Source organism: Pipistrellus hanaki, assembly GCF_964339955.1.
Source record: "Pipistrellus hanaki genome assembly, chromosome: 15".
NCBI lineage: Eukaryota > Metazoa > Chordata > Mammalia > Chiroptera > Vespertilionidae > Pipistrellus > Pipistrellus hanaki.
In genome coordinates, this window is record NC_140517.1 from 24042659 (window position 1) to 24063815 (window position 21157).

Consider the following 21157-nt stretch of genomic DNA (forward strand, 5'->3'; position numbering starts at 1 on the left):
GCAGTTGGTCAGTTTCTCTCTCATCAGTGTTTCTAGCTCTCTGTCCCTTTCTCTTCCTCTCTGTAAAAAATCAATAAAATATATTAAAAAAACAAACAACAAAAACAACTGTGAGTCAAATCATGTCTCTCCCCAGTGGCTTCCCTGCACTCATGGGATCAAATTGAAACTCCTTACCTTGGTCTCCTAGTGTGGCTCGGAGAACCGGCTGACACTGCTATTTCTCCAGCTTCATCACTTACTACCCTCTTACTCACAGAAGTCCCACCTCCTTCCTGTGCTTTGAGCATGTCTACCTTGCTCTGCCTCAGGGCGCTGGCACTGGTGGTTCCTCCTGCCCGATTTTCCCATGGCTGGCTCCCTATAATTCAAGTCACTGCCCCAAAATCACATCCTTCATGGGGCATTCCCTAACAATCAGGTAATTTCTTCCTGGATCCAAACCCACGCACTCTTATCTTATTACATTGTTTTATTTTTTCATAACACTGTGAATGTGTTATTTTTTTATAACTCTAAGAAATGACTTTATTTGAGAACCCTTTTATTGTCTGCTTCACATTTGCCATGCCTTATCAACAGTGCCCAAACAGTACCTGGCATATAGTAGGTGCTTAATAACTATTTTTAAATGAAGGGTATTTATGACAGTCAAACCTATTCATGAGTGGGCGAGATTGCTTCGTTGGTAGATACTATTGGTTTTTTGTTGGTTGGTTTGTTTTTCACTAGAGGCAGTCATACATAAGCTGGCCAGCTGACCTTTGGGCAAGAGAATTCACGAATTTGATAGGTAATAAAATCAGGTAATTTCCTGTATTAGTTTCACAGGGCTGTTGTAACAAAGTACCACACACTGTGGCATAAAACAAGAGAAGTTTATTCTATCATTGTTGGAGGGACCAGAAATTCAAAATCAAGGTGTTGGTGAGGTGGTTCCTTCTCGGGGCTCCGAGGGAGAATCTATTCATGCCTTTCCCTGCCTCTAGTGGTTTCCAGCGGACCTTGGTGCTCCTCGGCTTGCTGCTGCACCCCTCCCACCTCTGCCCCTGTGTCACGTGGCCTTCTTCTCCCTGAGTACACCCTCACTTATCTTCTCTGTATACGTGTCTCTGTTTCTTCTCTTCTTATAAGGATGCCAGTCAAACTGGATTTAGGACCCACTCCATTCCATTATGATTTTCTCTTAATTTAACTAATTAAATCCACAAAGACCCACTTTCCAAATAAGGTCATATTCACAGGTTCTGGGGGTTAAGCCTTCAACACATCTTTTTAGGGGGACACAACTCAATGCATAACATCTTCCAACTTCAAGTCCAGTGACATTTTAAAGGGAAAAGGTGGCAGGTGGTGCTGGGTTTCTGGGTAATGACATGGATTTGGATATTTGTACGTAAAGCTTCCATGATCCTTACAACTTGCAAGGTAAGTGGTGATCTCTATATGTCACAAGTGAGGAAGGGAAATTGAGTGACTTGCCCAAGGTCACGCAGGACCAGATGAACTGTCGACTCTGATTATGAAGCCCTCGGCCTCTCTGCCCCTCACTGCCTATTGGTGGGCAGGTCTTACTAGTGGCACAGTCCGGTAGGATCTGGGACTTCTTCCCGGCTCTGCAGGGGCCCTGGAGGGATTGTTTCCTTTAATATATCCTCATTTTGCTGTACCCTGCCCTTGTGCTGCAGGACTAGCTCATTGATGCCCAGTGGTGAAATAAAGACACAGCAGAACATGGCGTTCCAGTGTTAGACCTCATGCAGTGGCTTTGATGGCGGTGATATCATCAGAAGTTGCATTTTCCCTTGTGAAGCTGTTCCAGTGATTCTGAAGGGCCTTTTCATAAGGGTTTGAGAGTTCTGAGTTTCAGAGTCTTAGATTTTTGACCCTGAAAGGCTATTGCTGATGTTCTAAAATCAAGCCAGAAGGTCACAGAATAACTTTTCTTATTTGGAGGTGGAGGTGAGGGGGTAAGGGAGTGGTGAGAGCGGGGCAGGCTGCCAGCAAAATATCTGAAATGACTTGCACCTTTGCCCTCAGAGACCTTTTTATTTTTGGCTCTGTCTTACTCAATATCAAATACCCCCTTCCCTTACTTCATTGAATTAATTTTGATTAGGTAATACATGCAGATGATACAAGATTCTTAAAGATACAAAAAGATGTCCAGTGAAGTCATTTCTGGCTCTGCCTTCCCCACCCTCTGGATTCCCAGCCTTCTCCCCGGCAGCACCATCCCAGCATTCCCTGTGTGTGTCTCCTTCCAGAGATCTGCTGTCCTTTATGTCCCTGAGTCCTCCCCCCACCCCAACCCCTCCCCTGTGGGATGGGCTTTCATCCCGACTATCCATTCTTCTTCCTGCCTTAGAAACCCCTGTCTGCGTGGCCTGGATAGGCTGTTTGTTCCCATGTGCTAAGTGACAACACCCGTGCCAAGAGTTTATTTTTGGAACGAAGGGGCTTAGAAGAACGTGAGGCTTTTGAGGCAAGAGTGTGGGGAAAAGCTTTTATTCACGGAGTGGTTTTCAGAGTGAAGCTCCCTAAACTTCAGAGTTAGATCCGGCAAGGTGGCAAGCACAAGAAGGTTCCTGAGGGGTTAGGTGATTGTTGTAGCTCGTATTTTTCCCGTTAGCTTTGCCATGCCCAGTAACATGTTAGGCGCTCTATGTGAGGGTTGTCACTTTAACCCGCACATTGTCACCATCCCTATTTCACAGATGAGAAAATGGAGGCAAGGATAGGCAAGAGTAATTTGCCTCCCATCACCCAGCTAATAAGGGCAGAACTGGCACACAGACTCAGACACCTTTCAGTGCCAGAATCCAGCCCAGGTACCACGCTGCATTTGGTTGTCATCTCCCAGTCTCCTCTGGCCGGGCACAGTTCTCATCTTTAGTTCTATGCACAGCGTGGTGGTCCCTGTGCAGAACAGTATCTTGACAGCTCTCAAAAGGAAGCGTGGTCCTAACGCGGCCCACGTGTGAAGGCGCGCATGGCACAATGGAGGAAGAACCTTATGGAAGGAAGACCGCCTTTCACCCTTGGGGGCCCTAGGTTCATTCCAGATACATTCTCCTGCCTCTGAAAGTCTGAAATGAATTGACGAAGACTCTTAACCCAAATGCTGAGAGAAATAGTACATTTGGAAGAAAAAGGAGAAAACGTTTTTGTTTTTTTCCCTCCTGTTTACTGAATGCAGTTAGGAAAACAGACCCTGGGTGCAGACCCTGTTTCTCAGTGGCATCCTTTTGTAAACCAGGTGCGTTCTGAGGCATTTTCCTGGCTCTGCCTCACAGCCAAGCATGACTCAGAGCAAATGACTCACCGGTGGCAAAAATGACCAACGAGCGAGGGGGAAATGAGAATCTAGAAACAGCAAAGCAAATGGAAAATGCCAGAGTAAATGAGCTTAGAGGGTTGTTGTTCAGCTGACATCTCTGAGTTGGGGGTTCAGGGGTGAACCCGGGAAGCTAAAATACAAAAATAGGGCCCAGTAAAAGGGATGGAAGCCTCGTGAGAGGAGAAAACCAAATTTTGAGTTAATTTAAAATAGCAAGAATGAAGTAAAAGAATGAAGTGAGATCAATGCAACAAACCTATGATCTCCACCCCCCCCCCCTCCAGTTTTCAACTTAATTAGCGTGGTGATCGTGGAACACAGGAAATGGGAAACCAGTTAATGAAGAAAAGCTAGTCTAATACCCTCTCTGCTCTGAGGAGGCGATGATGCGGAACTTCATGAAGCAGCAGGAGCACTCTCGGAATCCCAGGCTGGATTTGGATAATAAACACCCCCTTTATCTCCCTTATGAGGAAAGAGGTGTTCTGCCTAATCAAGATGTTAATGTACGTAGAATGAAGACTAGCTATCTGTGGGAGAGGCGTAGCAACATCTCATCTCTGACTTTATCGCCTATCCTCTCCAAAGGCACCTGGAGTGGCCAAAAGCTTAGGGTTAGAGGAGATGGATGCCTGCCCAGTGGCGCTGCTTCTGTTCTGGCTTGCACTCCAGTCCTCTCTCCTCATGGCTGCCAGAGGGCAGCGTCTCTGCAAAGTCTAAATCAGATCATGGTGTTCCCCTGACGCAAACCCTCCCGGGCTCTCCCACTGCTCCCGGGATGGAATCCCAAAGCCTAAAAACTTGGCCTCCAGGCCCCTGCCTAGTGCCTGGCCCACAGCCTTGCCAGCCTCAGCGCTTTTCTTCCTCCCTCTGCACTCCCCATTGCACCACACTGCCTGGCTGTGGCTCTAGTGGGCCAGGTTCATTCCTACCACAGAGCCGTGGTGAATTTGCCTTTCCTATAGTTTGGATGCTGGCCTTCTAGGGGGTGGAGTGACCGTTCCTGGGGTCTCAGGCCGAAGGAGATCCTGCCTCTCTCTGGTTCTCTGGCCCAGCCTCACCCAATAGAAATACAGGGTGAGCCTCAGGCAGCCACACTAAACAAATAAAACAGGCAAAATAATTTTGATAGCAGATTTTATTTGGCCCAGTATATCCAAAATATTATCATTATCACATCTAATCAATATAAAAATTATTAATGAGTCGTTTGATATTCCCTTTTTAAAAAAATATATTTTATTGATTTTTTACAGAGAGGAAGAGAGAGAGATAGAGAGTTAGAAACATCGATGAGAGAGAATCATCGACCAGCTGCCTCTTGCACACCCTCTACTGGAGATGTGCCCGCAACCAAGGTACATACCCTTGACCGGAATCAAACCCGGGACCCTTCAGTCCGCAGGCTGACGCTCTATCCACTGAGCCAAACCGGTTTTGGCTTGATACTCCCTTTTTACACTGAGTCTGAAATCTGGTGTTTCATGATTCAATAGCCTCAGTCTTAGGCGACCCTGCTAGTGGTTCTCAACTTGTGGGTCATGACACTGTAGAGCCTAAGACTGCTGCTGTAGAGCCTAAGACCGTCAGAAAACATAGATATTTACATTACGATTCATAACAGTAGCAAAATTACAGTTATGATGTAGCAACGAAAATAAGTTTATGGCTGGAGGTCACCACGACATGAGAAAATGTATTAAAGGGTCACGGCATTAGGAAGATTGAGAACCACTGCTCTAGAGGCAACTGAGTGTGCAGTGCCATTTGGAACCTGTTTTAATCAAAGGAATTCAATGCATAAGGTTCCCTCTGACCAACAATGTTAACTACTTATGGTGGAGACTTGTATTGTCCAAGGGCCAATATAAATATTTCCCAATGACTCTTTACTGGGTTTATTTAGGGGGAGACAGTGATATTAACTAGAGAAGGGTTTTCAGTAGGAAGCAGGTAACAGGATTGAGATCCTCAGCACTGTTGCTGGTCAGAGTTAATCAGGGATTTCAACCGGGGGCAATAGCTAGAGACATTCTTGGTTGTCATGACTGGGAGGGGATGCTTCTGGCATCTAATGGAAAGAGGCCAGGAAGGCTGCTAAGCATCCTACAACGCCCACACAGGTCAGCCTCACTACAGAGAATCCTCGGCCCCAGTGTCATGGGCCACAGCCGAGGAGTCCCACTGAGGACCAGCATGGCCCCATTCCTCCAGGAGGTTAGACGTGGCAGGTTCCATGCAGGCTTTTTTTTCCCCCTTTCTCTCTCCCCCAGGTTAAACCTTCTCACCTCTCATTTCTTTTCCTAAAAAATGAAGCCTCCCGCTATGCGCATTTGAGGTGAAAGGACATTGACTCCACTTTTAAACTATGAATTGGAGTTCTGCAGAGAAGACATCTGGAGAAGCCTGCACTGAGAGAACCGTGGATTCTTACACTAAGCAACCTCTGAATGCTACTCAGATACTTTCAAAGCAAAGCAAAGCAAAGCAAAGCAAAGCAAAGCAGAAACCCATTTCTTTTCACTTACATGAGAGTACACATCTACCAACTATACTTTTAAAAGACATGTATTTATACTTCAACACAGGACTATCTATTTTAATTCTTGATTTATATTGAGATTCCTCCCCCCACAAAAAAATAAGGAAATTTGTAGTATTATATTGTCATTATCATAATGTCATATTTGTTCTATACGAGAATATTCCCCATATTGTAGAAAAGTGATTGATTACATGTGTTTCAATTTTAAGATTTTGGGCAATACCTGCAAATATAAACTGAAGTTGTGCTAGCTAGACTGGGAAAAACTTTTGTCCTTCTGTACTCTCCAACTAGGTCTGTACAAGTCTGATTGGGTGTATGGTGGGTGGGCTGGGAAGGGAGGTGAAACTACCTCCCAGTGGCCAGTTTGTGCTGTTTTCTGTTTGGAGCATCTTCCCCGAAGCGGCCAGCGGGCTCCTACCACATTCCACAGGCAGAACGGAGTGCTCCTACTTCTAGGCCCCCAGTGGCATCTGCATCCTGGAACTGTAGCTCTTGTCACGTGGCTGTAATTGTTTATTTATGTATGTCTCTCCCTAGATTGTGTTTGGCAAGGGAAGGCCCATAATAACCTCTGTGTTTCCTCAGGACTTTCCATAGCGCCTGAAACATGGTCAGGACTTAATAAATAGACCTGAACGTTATAAAATAACACCTTTTATCTGTCCACACTGGTGTTTCCTTCAGTCAGAGAAGCAGTAACTAGTAAAGTTCCAAAACTTGGCACTGAGAAGAGAGATGACAAACATCCAGGGGCAAAAGTGGCTCTGCATTTTCCCTAGTTCTCTGTTTTTAATGAGTTGACATTATGAGCAGAAATTCTGAGTTCTCGATGCACCTCTGTACAAATCATCTGTGCGTTTGCTCACGTGACATCACCCCATCACTTCACTTCTCCATGTTTCAATTTTCCATCTGAATGCTACTTCCAGGACTCTGTGCCTTTCCCCTGAACCTCTGTCCCCTGTTCCATTGTTATCTGTCTTCCAACCTGCCACTGTCATTCAGAAATCTAAAGTCTCATCTAACCCTAACATCTTGGGATTTTATTCGCGTGAAACTAAGTCCAGAACTTGCATAGCTGTTTTATTCCCACTCTTTCACAAACATCTCCTTTATTCTTTCATTATTATTATTTTTTATATATTTATTGATTTCAGAGAAGAAAGGAAGAAGGGAGAGGGAGAGAGGGAGAGAGGGAGAGAGGGAGAGAGGGAGAGAGGGAGAGAGGGAGAGAGGGAGAGAGAGAGAGAGAGAGAGAGAGAGAGAGAGAGAGAGAGAAACATCAGTGATGAGAACAAATCATTGGTTGGCTGCCTCCTGCACACCCCACACTGGGGATCTAGCCCACAACCCAGGCATGTGCCCTGACCTGAAATCAAATCCTGGCCTCCTGATTCATAGGTCAATACTGCAGCACTCAGTCACGCCAGCTGGGCAGTTTATCGAGTTTAATAGTTTTCTTAAAGAAAAAAATTTTGGTTTTATTGGTTTTCTCCATTGTATCTCTTTCCCATTCTCATTGATTTCTGCTCTTACTTTTATTATTTTATTCCTTCTGCTTGTTTGGGGGTAACTTTGCTTTTCTTTTCCTAGTTTTTAAGGTGGAAGCGTAAATTATTGATTTAACACCTTTCTTTTTTCCCCCCTAATACAACCATTGAATGCTATTTGTATTTCTGTAAACACTGGTTTAGCTATATCTCACAGGTTTTAATATATTTTATTTTCACTCAGTTCAATATGTTTTCTAATTTTTCTTGAGACTTCCTTTATGACCAATAGATTATGTTGTTTAATTTCCAAATGTTTGGAGATTTTCCAGCTGTGCTTCTACGGTAGGGGTGTCGAACTCAATCAGAGAAGGGGCCAAAATCTAAAATCCAGCCTAAATCGCGGGCCGAATGGTTTTCTGAACAGTCATACACTGACAATGTCATAAACTGACAGCGGAGTGCAGTGATGACAGCGCGGTGCGGGCCACATTGCAAGGCCTGGCGGGCTGGATTTGGCCCGCGGGCCTTGTGTTTGACACATGTGTTCTACGGTATTGTTGATTTCTAGTCTAATTCCATTATGGCCATAGAACATACTTGGTGTGATTTCAATTGTTACAAATTTTCTAAGGTTTGTTTTACAAGCCACAATATGGACTATCTTAGTGACTATTTTGAATATTGCACTAAGAGATTCCACCAATTTGAGTTTGGATTCTAAGTTCCTACCAGCCTCTGCGAGTTTCAGTATCAGATAGTGTTTTCAAAGTCTCACTGTGCTCTTCTGATCCATCCCTGGTGAGCCACTCCATGGCCATATGGGTCCCAGGCAGTCTCACCTGAACTTCAGAGTCTGCAGTATGCTAGTTAGGATTATATTCACACTGCTCAGCTCAGGGTGAGCCCAGGAGCTCATAAACAGCTTTATGGGGTGGTTTTCCTGAGCTCCTCCCAATCGCTGTAGTACATTTCACTTCCTGGGGCCGTCTCTCCTTAGGCCAGAAAGCGTGGGCTTTATTCCTCCTGCTCTGCTACACTCTTCTTGGCTCACATGAGAAAATCCAAGGGTTGGTTGTTGTTTTATCCCCTCTTCAGACCATAGCATTTCCAATTGCAAAGCAAGTTTTCCTCCCTCTGAGTTTCAGGTACCCACTGGAGGACGAGGGCACAAGAGAGCTGAGAAGACAGGAATGGAAAAAGGAATGTGCCTGGGTTTGGCCTGCTATCTCTGAGAATTGGGTGAACTCTTTCATGCTCTACAAGCCAGGACAAGGTGGCTCCTCCTGGTACGCTGCTGTCCATACGGATGCTTGATTCCGGGTATAAGGTTGTATTTAGTCCAGGCTGGGGGTCCTGGATGACTAAATACAACCAGGTGCCAGAGTCATCACCACTTTGGTGGTATGTACCTCAAATTCTGGTTGTCTTCCCTCATTTCTCTACTATGATTTACTTTTCAGAGACTTCAAATAGCTGCTCTGTTTATTCTGTCCAGGTTTTATAGCCACTTTCAGTGGGCGAGATGGGTGGAGTGTGCTTACTCCATCTTAATCAGATCCACAAGGAAGCTAGAGACGGTTTTTTAGATGCATTACTTAAAGCAATGAGGAAGCTAGGATGTATATGGCTCGGGAAAATTGTGGTTCCTTTAGGGAAAGAAGAAAATAAAAGTTGAAAGACTAGTTAGATATTGACAGAAATACCTGATATACAGGGTCACATAAAGAACTTATGGAAACCTCTCCCTTGAAATTTCCTTATTCCCATCCTTACATATCTGCTGCTCCTACGGAGTGGGAAGGGAGTTCCTCAGCACCACGCAGGCTACCAGCTTGAACTGAACGGTTTTCTCTCCATCAGGAACATATGGAAAAGTATACATGGAGAATTAGAGAAAGATTTCCTTGAGTCTTTAATCTAGGATATTAAGTGTTTGTATCCAGGTCGTCACCAGTGTGTGTAGTTAATGCTGCAGAGTCTGAACTGAACTTGGTAGAGAAGTTAATCTCTTAACATAGACTTCTCTCTCTTTTGCTCTCACTCAGTCACTCATTCACTCAAATAAAGCAAAGCCTTTATTGTAAGAATACTCTTGCTTTGTTCAAAGACTTTCTGAACAAGTGGACCACTGATACCACAATCACTGAATTTCCATCTACACACGTTGTCACAGATGAAAACAAAGGCCATGTAAAAATTGTAAAGCAGCCCTGGCCAGTGTGGCTCAGTTGGTTGTCATCCCCTGCACCAAATTCTTGCTGGTGGTTTGATTCCTAGTCAGGGCATATGCCCAGGTTGTGGGTTTGGACCCAGATTGGGGTGCATATGGGAGGCAACCAATTGATATCTCTCTCTCTCTCTCTCTCTCTCTCTCTCTCTCTCTCTCTCTCTCTCTCTCATCAGTTAAAACATTTTTTTAAACTTGTAAAGCAGAACTTTTGAAATGGCCACTTTCTTCAGGGCATCTGATGTGATCTTGAAAGTTTCTATTGCTCCATTGATTCATGTACGAAACAGTCTGCAAATGCCTAGTATTACTACTATTTAGAATTTGGACAGCACTTTAGCCGTTTGACTTTTTTTATTTTATTTATTAGACCATTTGATCCTTATAGCAACAGTGTAGGGCACACAGGATAGCTACGGTATTGTCCTATATTATTTTGTCATTGTTGTTTCCTTGGAGAGTATAATTTTACTTCTTGGTTTCTTCATTTTTCATTGCATTTCCATTTAACATAAGCATTTTCATAATGCATATTCTCATTATTAACCTCTCTAATATTTCAGAGAGTGTCAAAATTAATGTAACAGAATTTACATAATTTTTGACCATTTAGATTATTTTCAAATTTTAATGTTATATATAATGCTGCATATAGTTTTTTGGGGGGTCATTGTTGGGTTATTTCTTTAGGGTAGGTTATATAGATATCCTTTAAAATATTGTTAAACGTGTTTCAACATTAGGGAGGATTTCAAAAGACCATGGATGACCTATAGAAAACACCAGTGTAACACAATAACAATTTTCAGATTTCTCCATGTTGAAGAGCAGGTTTAGGATGTGCCAAGAGATTTAGCCAGAAGGATGTGGGTAGTGTGTATAGGGAAATGAAGAAAGCATTAGCAAATCAGAGAGGGAGGGAAGGAGAAAGAGGGAGAGAGAGATGGAGGTGCAAATAGCCTGATGAAAGCAGAAGTTCTGTCTTGAAGAAGCCAACTACCAAATGCTTATGCAGTGTTGCTTTTGAATAGTGGCAGTGCCCCTTCTGTGCATGGCCAGTGGAGAGCTGCATGGGCAGCCTCGTCCAGCTCCAGACTGCAGATCACCTCGATCAGCAGCCAGGGAGGACGGTGTTAGAGCGGAACTGGGACAGACACTGGCAGTTTTAACCAGAGGGCGGACTGCAGCCTGCCCATGATCCCCGCGTCCAGGAGGATGTGCCCGGAGCCTTTCCTCCACAGACACACATGTCCGGTGCACATCGCTCTTTGCTTTGGCCCTTCACTGGGCCAATGGGAGCGAAGCACCAAGCTGGGAACGGTCAGATGTTTGTTTGCTCAGCCCATCCCTGACCTTCCTTCTTTAGTGAAGGACCAAGTTACAGATTATTCAGGAAACCTATCCCAATCCAATAATTGAATGCAGCTATTTCCATACCAGGGTTTGGGGCAATATGCATTTATTTTGCCAAATTGCCCAAAAGGAGGAAGGCCAAGTGGGTCTATATCCAAATTGAATCCAGCTGTCCCCGAATTGTCAGCTGTGTCCTTTAATTAAAGAGGTACAGCTGCTCACTAAGGGGTTGGGGAGGATTCCTTGCAGTAAATTCTAACATTTGGTTATAGTGGAACCAACTCAGTAAGTTAATAGCGAAAATTAGTGGAAAACCACTGTCACCAAATTGCTCCTTATTGCTTTAAACTGGAGGGCCCACAAATTTGCTGAGGAATTTCCTAGGATGAACCAAATATTAGTAAAGTGTAAAATGTACACCCAAATGCCTGGATAAGGTGACTTCAGTTGGGACTTAGGATGATTTTGAAAAACTGAGAAATCTTAGTGACTCAGACTGTGGAGGAGCCATCCTATATGCAAATTGACCTCATACCCTTGTGTCATCACAAGATGGCTGGCAGGGAAGGGCAGTTGGGGGTGACCAGGCCTGAGGGGAGGGCAGTTGGAGGGACCAGGCTTGCAGGGAAGAGCAGTTGGGGGTGACCGGGCATGCAGAGGAGGGCAGTTGTGGGTGATCAGGCTGGCAGTAGAGGGTAGTTGGGGGCAATCAGGCTAGCAAGGGAGCGGTTAGGGGGTGATCAGGTTGGCTGGCAGAAGTAGTTAGGGGCAATCAGGCAGGCAGGCAGGTGAGTGGTTAGTAGTCAGCAGTCCCAGATTGTAAAAAGGATGTCCGACTGCTGGTTTAAGCCAGATTCCACAGGGATCAGGCCTAAACTGGCTGTCGGACATCTCCTGGGGGGTCCCAGATTGGAGAGGGTACACCGAGCCTCTAGTTGGTTTATAATCAGATATCCCTTTTCCTTCCTCCACTGGTGCTCTGGAGCCTACTGCACTGTTGCTGAACCAAGGGAGGCAGGATCTCTTGAGTGTATGCTCCGTGAGGCAGGGAGATTGTCTCTCCCATGGTCTGTCCCAGCCCCTACTGACCTGGTGAAGCCACGGCTTTGTTAGGAAGTCACTGTGTGGGGAAACCAGCAGATGGTCCATTATCTCTTTCCTGTGCACAGGGAACATTTTAAATGTTTCCTTTTTCCTGGAGGTCATAAAATAGGAGTCATTGTCAGATGCAGCCATTAGGACAGCTGCACTGGAGGGAAGCCTGCACTGAGCATCCTAAGATGTTATCTCAGCGTGGCCATGGCACGAAGCCCGAGAGGCTCAGCAGCCTTTCCCGCTGCAAACCTGCTAACAGCAGATGTCCACCTTCCGATTCTGGCTTCCCTAAAAGGGGCCTCTGGAGGGACTGCTCTACTGACTGGAGAGGCTGCTGGGCCAGGGCTCCCTGTCAGGCTCACCCTGCCTTCTGCAGCCACTGAAACAATCCGATCTCTCTCTGTCACCCTCAGAAATTTGAAGACCACTATCTTGTCTCCCAAGTTACTTTCTCCATGATAAATGTCCTCAACTTTTTCACTATTGCTCCTGTGACACCATTATCGGGAAGGCTTTTGTTTTATTTATTTATTTACCTATTTATTTAGCATGCTCTTCAGAATCTCAATAGATCTCTCCTTTTTCCTTTCCCTTTTAAAAAAAAAAAATTCTTACAAGCATTTATTGAATTAAAATGTCTTTGTCCTGCCATCCTTCCCCCCCTCCCCCGCCCCCCTAATACTCCCTTTTTCCTTTCTATGGTCACATTGGAAGATTCCCTCCATCTCAAGTTAGGATTATCATTAAAAATTTGAATACACTCTTTTTTTTTTTTAATATATTTTATTGATTTTTTTACAGAGAGGAAGGGAGAGATATAGAGAGCTAGAAACGTCGATGAGAGAGAAACATCGACCAGCTGCCTCTTGCACACCTCCTACTGGGGATGTGCCCGCAACCAATGTACATGCCCTTGACCAGAATCGAACCTGGGACCTTTCAGTCCGCAGACCGACGCTCTACCACTGAGCCAAACCAGCTTTGGCTGAATACACTCTTTAACTTTACCAACATCTGGGGGATGTCTATAATCTTCCTTGTCTCTCATCCTCAAGTATACTGTTAGCTGTCCATCTTCTTGGATAAATATGTGGCATTTTATTGTCCAGTTTTCCTTGTTGATTTTTGCTATGGGAGGAAAATATATGTTGTATGTGTTTATACTCACTCACCCTGGGCTGCTAAAATATGTCCTCCAGTAGTTCTTTCAAAGAGGGTGTGTAAGATATAAACTTTCTGAATTCTTCAATATCAAAAACTATTCTTGTTATACCCTCAAAATTAAATTAAAATGCTTTTGCAAGTTTATTATTTTCCTAATGGGTTGCTTTGGATTTAATAGTTGAGGAGAACAATGCATGTGGTTCTTAGGAGTGTTGACTCACGGTAAGAGAGGTTGGTCATTCCTTTCAAAGTGTGGATTGGCCAGGATGTTCTAGGAGCAGCCTTACAGGTGAGCAGAATTGAGTGAAACCATCACTCCTGTTCTGGAGCAGGTATTTTTGTCAGTGGACCTGGAGGTCAGGTTAGAGTTTTTTGCTTTTGACATCAAACACATTGAGTAAGTGCACGTACAGTCAGCCTGTGAGCTGCCCCTGGACTTGTGTAACTTTGCGTCAAATTGCCAGACACCCTCACTGATAAATTATGTGTTATTCAAGGGCAGAAACAATGTTGTCATCACCTCTTTGTTGCCATAGCATGGAAGGCCCTTAGCAAACTCCCAGGAATGAACAAGTTTCCTGTCAAGAGGCGTATTTATTTTCAGTTTTATGGGATATTGACAAATAACCTTATGTACATTAAGGTGTACCACATAATGATTTACTATATGTACATATTATGAAATAGTCACCAGATTAAGTTAACACCCATTAGCTCACAGTTTTTTTTTTCTTGTAATGACAACTTTTAAGATCTACTCTATTAGTAACTTTCAAATATATAATATAGTGATGTTAACCATAGTCACAAGTTGTACATTGCACTCCCAGAACTTATTTTTTTTTAAAATATATTTTGTTGATATTGTATAGAGAGGAAGGGAGAGAGATAGAGAGCCAGAAACATCGATGAGAGAGAGTCATCAATCAGCTGCTTCTTGCACACCCCCTACTGGGGATATGCCCGCAACCAAGGTACAAGCCCTTGACCGGAATCGAACCCGGGACCCTTCAGTCCCCAAGTCGACGCTCTATCCATTGAGCCAAACCAGTCCCGGCTCACTCCCAGAACTTATTATCTTACAGCTGGGAGTTTGTACCTTTTACCCATTTTCCCCACCATCTTCCTCTGGCAACCACAAATGTGATATCTGTTTCTATGAGGTTTTGTTTTTAAGATTCTAAATATAAGTGAGGTCATTTAGCATAATCCCCTTAAGTTTTTATCCATGTCACAAATAGTAGGATTTTATTCTCTTTTATGGTTGGATAATATTTATTTGTTCATATATACCACATTTTCTATCCTCTAGCTTTATGTCCCCCACGTTCTCCATCAGCATGTTAACTGCATCTAAATCTGAATAATGAATGAGGCTGTAGGATAGAGCCTGGACTGGAGTCCTTTGCCGATTAGCTATAGAGACATCCTTCCACGTTGACCTTGGGTGAGGCAGCTCAACCATCATATTTCAAATTTAAGACATCATCAGTTGTAAGATTCACCATTTTATTTTATGCATTATAGAAAAAGATCAAATATTTCCATTTAAATGGTCCTACAATGCCTTATTTTCACTTAGAATTTTTGTTCTGTATTGAAAGAACACCTTTACAATTATGTAGACATAGATTATTATCAAGTATCTCTCTTGTTCATAACAAAGAGGAAATAGAAGTGCTTTAACCAAAATAAGTTGGTTAAAGCACTTCTAAAACTTCCACTCAGAGAGGCCCATTCTTCAGAAGTTGTCTCAGAGCATCAGAGTCCATCATCTTTTGCCGTCAATGTGCTCCTTACAGAGTGCTCCCTGCATTTCCCTTTGGGAGAAGGGGAGTGTCGGGGGGGTCCAAGGGGAGGGGCATGTTCTGCTCCCTGAGGTGAGTGGTGGTTACATAGAATATTCACTTTGAGGGAATTCATTGAGTGATATAATTATGATTTATGTATTTTTAATTTTATTTTTTAATTGCTTAAAAAAAGAAAACAGGGTCCAGTCTGGTCTCCAGGCAATAACAGCTGGATCATGATGAGTCTGGCAGGGAGCAGTGATAAGGCACATCTATTTCAGAGATATGAAAATGCACAACCAAAACCCTAGAGGTGTCCTTCAGGATAATGAAACCCAGTATTTATAAATCCACCTGATTACATAACACTCAGGCCTCAAAGTTGTCATGCATTTGTCAGGTAGCGTGCTAACACCCAGGGTGCTCCTCCCACCATGCCCTCCATCCACGCATCTGTAAGAAACACAGAATGTAGCTCCAGAGCACAGTGTGACATTAGTTAGGGTTTGACCTCAGTCCTCACCGCTTCCCTTCTGTGGTGCCCACAGAGCCATCCTGTTAGCAGCCTCTTTCTAGGTATTCCTTGACAGGGCTATCTCCCTAAATCTGTTTCACAGAATCTGCAGTCTTCCTCTTTGAAATGAGGTTTACATCTGCCCTCTCTCGCCTTCCCCACCTGTTACCTTTGCTTCCCCAGAAGTGAGAAATCATGTTTCAGAGACTTATCCTGTGAAGGCTGGGAGTCGTAATTCATGACTGTGGCAGCCATGTGCTCAGTCCACTCTCCTTGACACAGTGTGGCCTCAGCCCCAACTCAAACCTGCAACCTGGTGCCTTGTGCAGGGATTCGAGGCAACCTGTGCTTCCTCTCCTGAGGCAACCTGTTGGTACCTCTCAGTGTCAGCAGTGCAGCTTAGCCCTTCTCTGCTCTCTAAGGGGTTCTTTGCTTCACATGTGCTCTGGTTCATGATCCCCAAGTCTGTGTCTAGCCTGGACTCTCCTGGGAGCTACAGCCAATCAGTTCCACCTATTTCCATGCAGGTGTGTCCCAGCAGGTGTGAACTCAGGGAGCTGGGAGGGGGTTGTATTGCGATGGATGCCACAAAGGTCCTGAGAATGGGCCCCGGATGCCACAGGCCCTCCGCTCCTCCCCAAGCCTCCCACCTGTGCTCCTTTTGGTCAGGGGCATCACTGGGAGGCCGCTTCTTGACACTTTGCCAACAGAAAGCTTTTGAGTGCTTTGGAAGTCTCTGCTTCAGATTTAAGACAAGAGGGAAATTAAGTTTCTCCCAAGGCTACGCTGCATGGTAACTCATTACACTCCACAAACCAAAGAGGTTCACAGCCCACCCCATGGAAAGTCAGGACTTGGTTAATGTCAGTTGCTCTCTAGAGATGCCTCCCTTTCCATCTCTACTTTGCAGGAGTTGACCTTGGCTGCAGAGAGATGCTCAGGCATCTTCCCTGACAATCTCCTTGCCTTCGGGTGTGGTCTTGCATCTTCCGAGTTGCCATCTACCCCAACCTTGTGCCGGTCGCACAATTTACATTCATACTTGTCTTGCTTTCCCTATTAGATGTGCACTTTTTAAAGATTGAGTTCATAAATTATTCTCCTTTGTATAGTGCTTTGCACACAGCACCTACGCAGAGAACAGTGGAACTGCTGAGTGAGTTTTGTTTGCCTTGTGGGTTATATTCGAGTTCACTGAGGCCAAGGAGTGTGTGGTGGTCTCTCTTGCAGCCTAGCACAAATGGCTTAGGGGCAGGGCTTGGAAACTTTATTGACTAAATGATCAATAGTGGCCCTATAGCCTTTTCTCCTCTTGGTTATAAAAACGTTGGCAGTGCAGTTTTTCTGACCATTTTTCTTAAGCTGCTTTCTCCCTTCTCTGAGCACCAAGGGCAGTGGGAGGAAGTGTGTGGTGATGATTAGGCCGCGGCGGGCCAGCTGACTTTGCAAACTAATGCAGAGGTGGAGGAAGCAGCCTGTGGCCATGGAGATCACCTTCGAACCCTGACCTGAGAGTTCTCAGCAAGAGATCTTCACTGAGCAACTATTACATGCTCGGCACTGTTCTGGGCCATGAAGAGGTGCAGCCAACTGGAGACTAGCCCTGACCCTCAGGAGTAGAATTCTGTCGGTTGCCAGTTCAGACATGCTCCCAGTGTAGGGGGTTAGCTCTGTCAGGCCAGCTGCCAGTGAGCAGGCCATCCTGTGTGGGACCCAGATGTGCCCGCACACGGGGGTGGAGGGGCATGGTGGAGTTGCCGCTGTCCTTGTGTTCACCCGAGTCTTAACTCTCCACAAGGGAAGCCCTGAAGCTGCCTAAGATGCCGCTGCTGTTGTATCCCAGGGAATCAGTCAGCCTCTTCAAGGCTCACAGCAGAAGGACAATCCTCTCCCGCTGGGAACCTCACCACAGGGATTCCGTTTTGATTATCAAATTAGAATGTTGGCACTTCAGGTGCTATTCAGAGAGTTCAGCCAGGAACACTCTGTGATCACCCAGTGCCTGCCAAAAGCCCGTGGGGACATCTGCTGCTGGAGGGAGAGGAGCTCCGGGCATGTTGACGGTGACGTCTCCTGGCGTGTGACGCTGCGTCCCCGTATCACCAGGGGCTTCTCACCTTCACCTGGTAGCATGCTCCCGCCAGACAGATACTTGTTCCAATTTCATTTAATGAATGCCCTCAGATTTTGGGGGAGTCAATTAAAAAACGCAAGTTTCAACATCTCTGTATCTCTTCAAGAGCCTTGAAACTTTCATTATAATAATTAGTGTCTTTTCATTTGAGGGCCTCCTTGACAAATTCATTTTTTTAAACTCAGTGTCTGGAAAAAATTACTCTGCAGGTGAATTTGTCAGAATGAAAAGAATTGTATGACCTAGTCCGATTCCTATTTTTGCTTTGGCTGCCAGGAAACACCACTGCATTCATTGCCCAGCTGCAGCCCTGGGTTTCTTTGATTCCACTGGCTTGTAAGTAGCTCTAGATCCATGACAAATGGATGTAAGTTCATGTCTGAATAGCTGCTTGAATACACTGACATCTAAAAAGACATTGTGACATTTCTTCTTACTGACATGTATTCATTCATTAGAACGACTATTGCCTCAGAGCCCCAAATGCCCAGAAGTCTCGGTTCCTGGTTCTAAGGCAATGTCAGTTATCAGCCAGCCAGAAAATGATGAGTGCGTTTGTTTGTCAGGAGCTGTATTAGGGCGAGCGGTGCAGCCCCTGGCAGAGACAGACCTTGTGGTCTCAGAGTATGAGGTTCTGAGCAACAGGAAGCACTTTTTTTTTTTTTTTTTTTTTTTTTTTTTTAAGAGCCTGGGCTTGCGCTGCGGTCTGGCTGGGCTGGAGAGCCAGGCTGTGCTGTGGGGCTCCTGGGTGTCCTCGCCACAGCCCACCCAGGCCAGCCAACTGGGGTCCTTCTCTGACTAATGGCTGCAAGGATTGGGGCACCCGGGGGAGCGGTGAGTGTGGTGGAGCTGCAGGGGGGAGTCTCTGCCACTGCGGGGAGGCAGATTGTGTGCTGCCGGCTGCGAGGGCTGTGGGAGGGGGATGGAAGCTGTTCCCATATCTCTTGATTCCCAGACTCTACCAGGGCAGAGCCCGGTGCACAGGGAGCTGAGGGGCGTTCTGTGGAAGCTGAATAATTTACGTTTCATCCATTGTGTTCACAGCACTTTCCTTACGGGGCGATTGCATTGAACAGCATGTTGAAAGGCTCCTCTTCCTTCTTCTCCCTCATCTCTTCTCCAGCTGTTTCAGCGAGGCATGGTTTTCCTGGAAACTGTTCATTATTATGTCACTTAATAGCTGAACAAAAGCAGATAATAGTAATCTAGTAAATGATCAAGTTCAGTTATCTCAAGACAGCCCCAAAGACCAGAAATCTAAGGCAGGGTTTGTCTATCCTAATTCCTGCAGCCAAAACAAGACTGATAGTTGACCTCTGTTAGGTCAGTTTGAAATATAGTATTCTTCAGGGGACCAGAGAACTCTATTCAATGGGTGCCTTCATGTTTGTAAATGCTTCAAAAGGGGTAGCCACTGGCTAGGTGCAAATAAATAATTCAGATTTCTCTTGGCATTGAAATGGTAAAAAAAGAAAGAAAGAAAGAGAGGAATAAAGAAAAGAAAAGTTTGCCTATTGACAAAGACTAGAAAAGACCACACAGAAATGGACCTGGGGTTGTGGGATCAAGAGGCTTTTCTTCTGCCTAGCCTGTGTTGCTCAGTAGTTGAGCTCTGACCTGTGAACCAGGAGGTCATGGTTCAATTCTCAATCAGGGCACATGCCCAGGTTGTGGACTCGATCCTCAGTAGGGCGCATGCAGGAAGCAGCCAATGATTCTCATCATTGATGTTCCCATCTCTCTCTCCCTCTCCCTGAAATAAACAAAAACATATTTTTTAAAAAGAGGTTTTTATTCCTCTTTTCTATTTCCAAACCTTTTTTCTGACAATATATTTCTAATAAAGGGAAATAAAACAAAGTGATCTCCACAAGCTTGACCAGGTTCTGGGGAGAATCCATTTGGCAGGACAGTGTGAGATTCCGGTTGGAAGGTCAGTGGCAGAGAAGGGATTTGTTGGGCACTGGCTCCCTGGTCTTCTTTCTAAGCCAGAGGTTCCCAAACTTCCACAGCATCTTTGTGTCTCAGTCATTCCCCCCCTCTCCCCTCTAGAATCTTAGGCTAAAACAAATAAAACAAATACCTAATAGTTGAGCAACTTAATAAGTATTTATGTCCTAACAACATACTAGCTGTGGCTTTAGTTTTCTCTAGCTGCTTAAAAAAACACACACAAAATACTTAGTGGCTTACAACACATTTGCTATTTTATAGCGGGGCAGATCTTCAAAAGCAGAGAAGCACCAATCAGACCATCAAACCTCAGAGGGAAGGCAGCGAAGGGTGGGGGAAAGAGGGAGAGATCAACCAAGAGATTTGTATGCATGCATGTAAGCCTAACCAATGGACACAGACACTAGGGGAGTGAGAGCACAAGCGGGGAAATGGGGGAGAGGGGTAATGGAGGGATAAGGACACATATGTAATACCTTAATCAATAAAGAATAAAAAATTAAAAATAAAAAAAGACAAAAAATAAAAGCAGTCTCATTGGGCTAACATCAGGTGTGGGCAGGGCTGGTTCCTTGGGAGGCCCCAGAGGAGAATCACATTCCTTGGCCTTTTTCAGCTCCCAGAGGCTACCTGCATCCTTGGCTTGTACACCTTCCGCCACCTTCCATACAGCATCATCCCTTCTCTCATGCTGACCCTCCTGCTCCCTCTTATAAGGACCTTTGCTATTATGTTGGGCCCACCCAGATAATCTGGGGTCATTCCCCATCTCAAGGTTCCGAACTTAATCCTATCTCCCAAGTCCTTTTGTAGGGCCACTATTCAGCCCACCACACATTTAAAAAGTCTTTCTATTTCATTCTTTTATGCCATAATTACTTACTAATGGGACATTCCAACTTCTAATCCTTGGAGTCAGATTGAACACGGCCAATCTCCTTTCCTGCCCCACATTGATCTTTATCATGGGAGCCACACTTGCTCTTGATCATGGGAAACTGCTGAAAATCCAGCTTCACAGAGGCACGGTACCATCTAAAGGGATGTAGGGTGATCTGAAGTGAAACTGCTCGATTTAGTGCTTTGATTTGTATCCAGCAAGTGTCAAGTTATTACCATGTTTTCCTCATGGTAATAACACCTCTGTGACTGGCTCAGGTGTCTGGGTGTCCGGCTAAGCTTGAGAACGACAACTTTAAGTGGAAAGCCTCCCCTCTCAGCTCCTTGGGCTGGGCCTCCTGTGGTGAGCACTGGGTGTTCCCGAGGGCCATGCTGTCTCCTCTAGTCTTGGGCAGCATAAAGCTAAGACATCCAGCTAAGAAGATGCCATCAGACCCAAGGCTGCTCCTGGCCAAGCCCTGGCCCCATGCTCAGTGAGATTGGGCTCATCAGCCTCCTTAGCCAGCCACACTGGCCCTTCTCTTCCATCACAGATCATGCAGAGACAGGCTCTTCTGAACACCTTATGATCACGACTACAGAGGAAGAACAGACTTACTTTTCTGGGATTCTTTGGGCATGTTTCCTGAAACCCACAGAGGACATT

At 45.1% G+C, this 21157-nt stretch overlaps 1 protein-coding gene across 3 annotated transcripts in view; it reads left to right on the top strand.

Moving 5' to 3' along the window:
• The window catches only part of KIAA0513, a 54179-nt gene that overhangs the window by 3840 nt on the left and 29182 nt on the right, over positions 1-21157 (top strand). Inside the window, exon 1 of one of the 3 annotated variants that reach the window (XM_084905597.1) lies at positions 8765-8782. The exons of the other annotated variants lie outside the window; for them this stretch is intronic. The gene's annotated coding sequence lies outside the window, so the exon portion shown is untranslated. Of the gene's footprint in view, positions 1-8764; positions 8783-21157 lie in introns of those variants that run through there. 3 annotated transcript variants of the gene reach the window in all.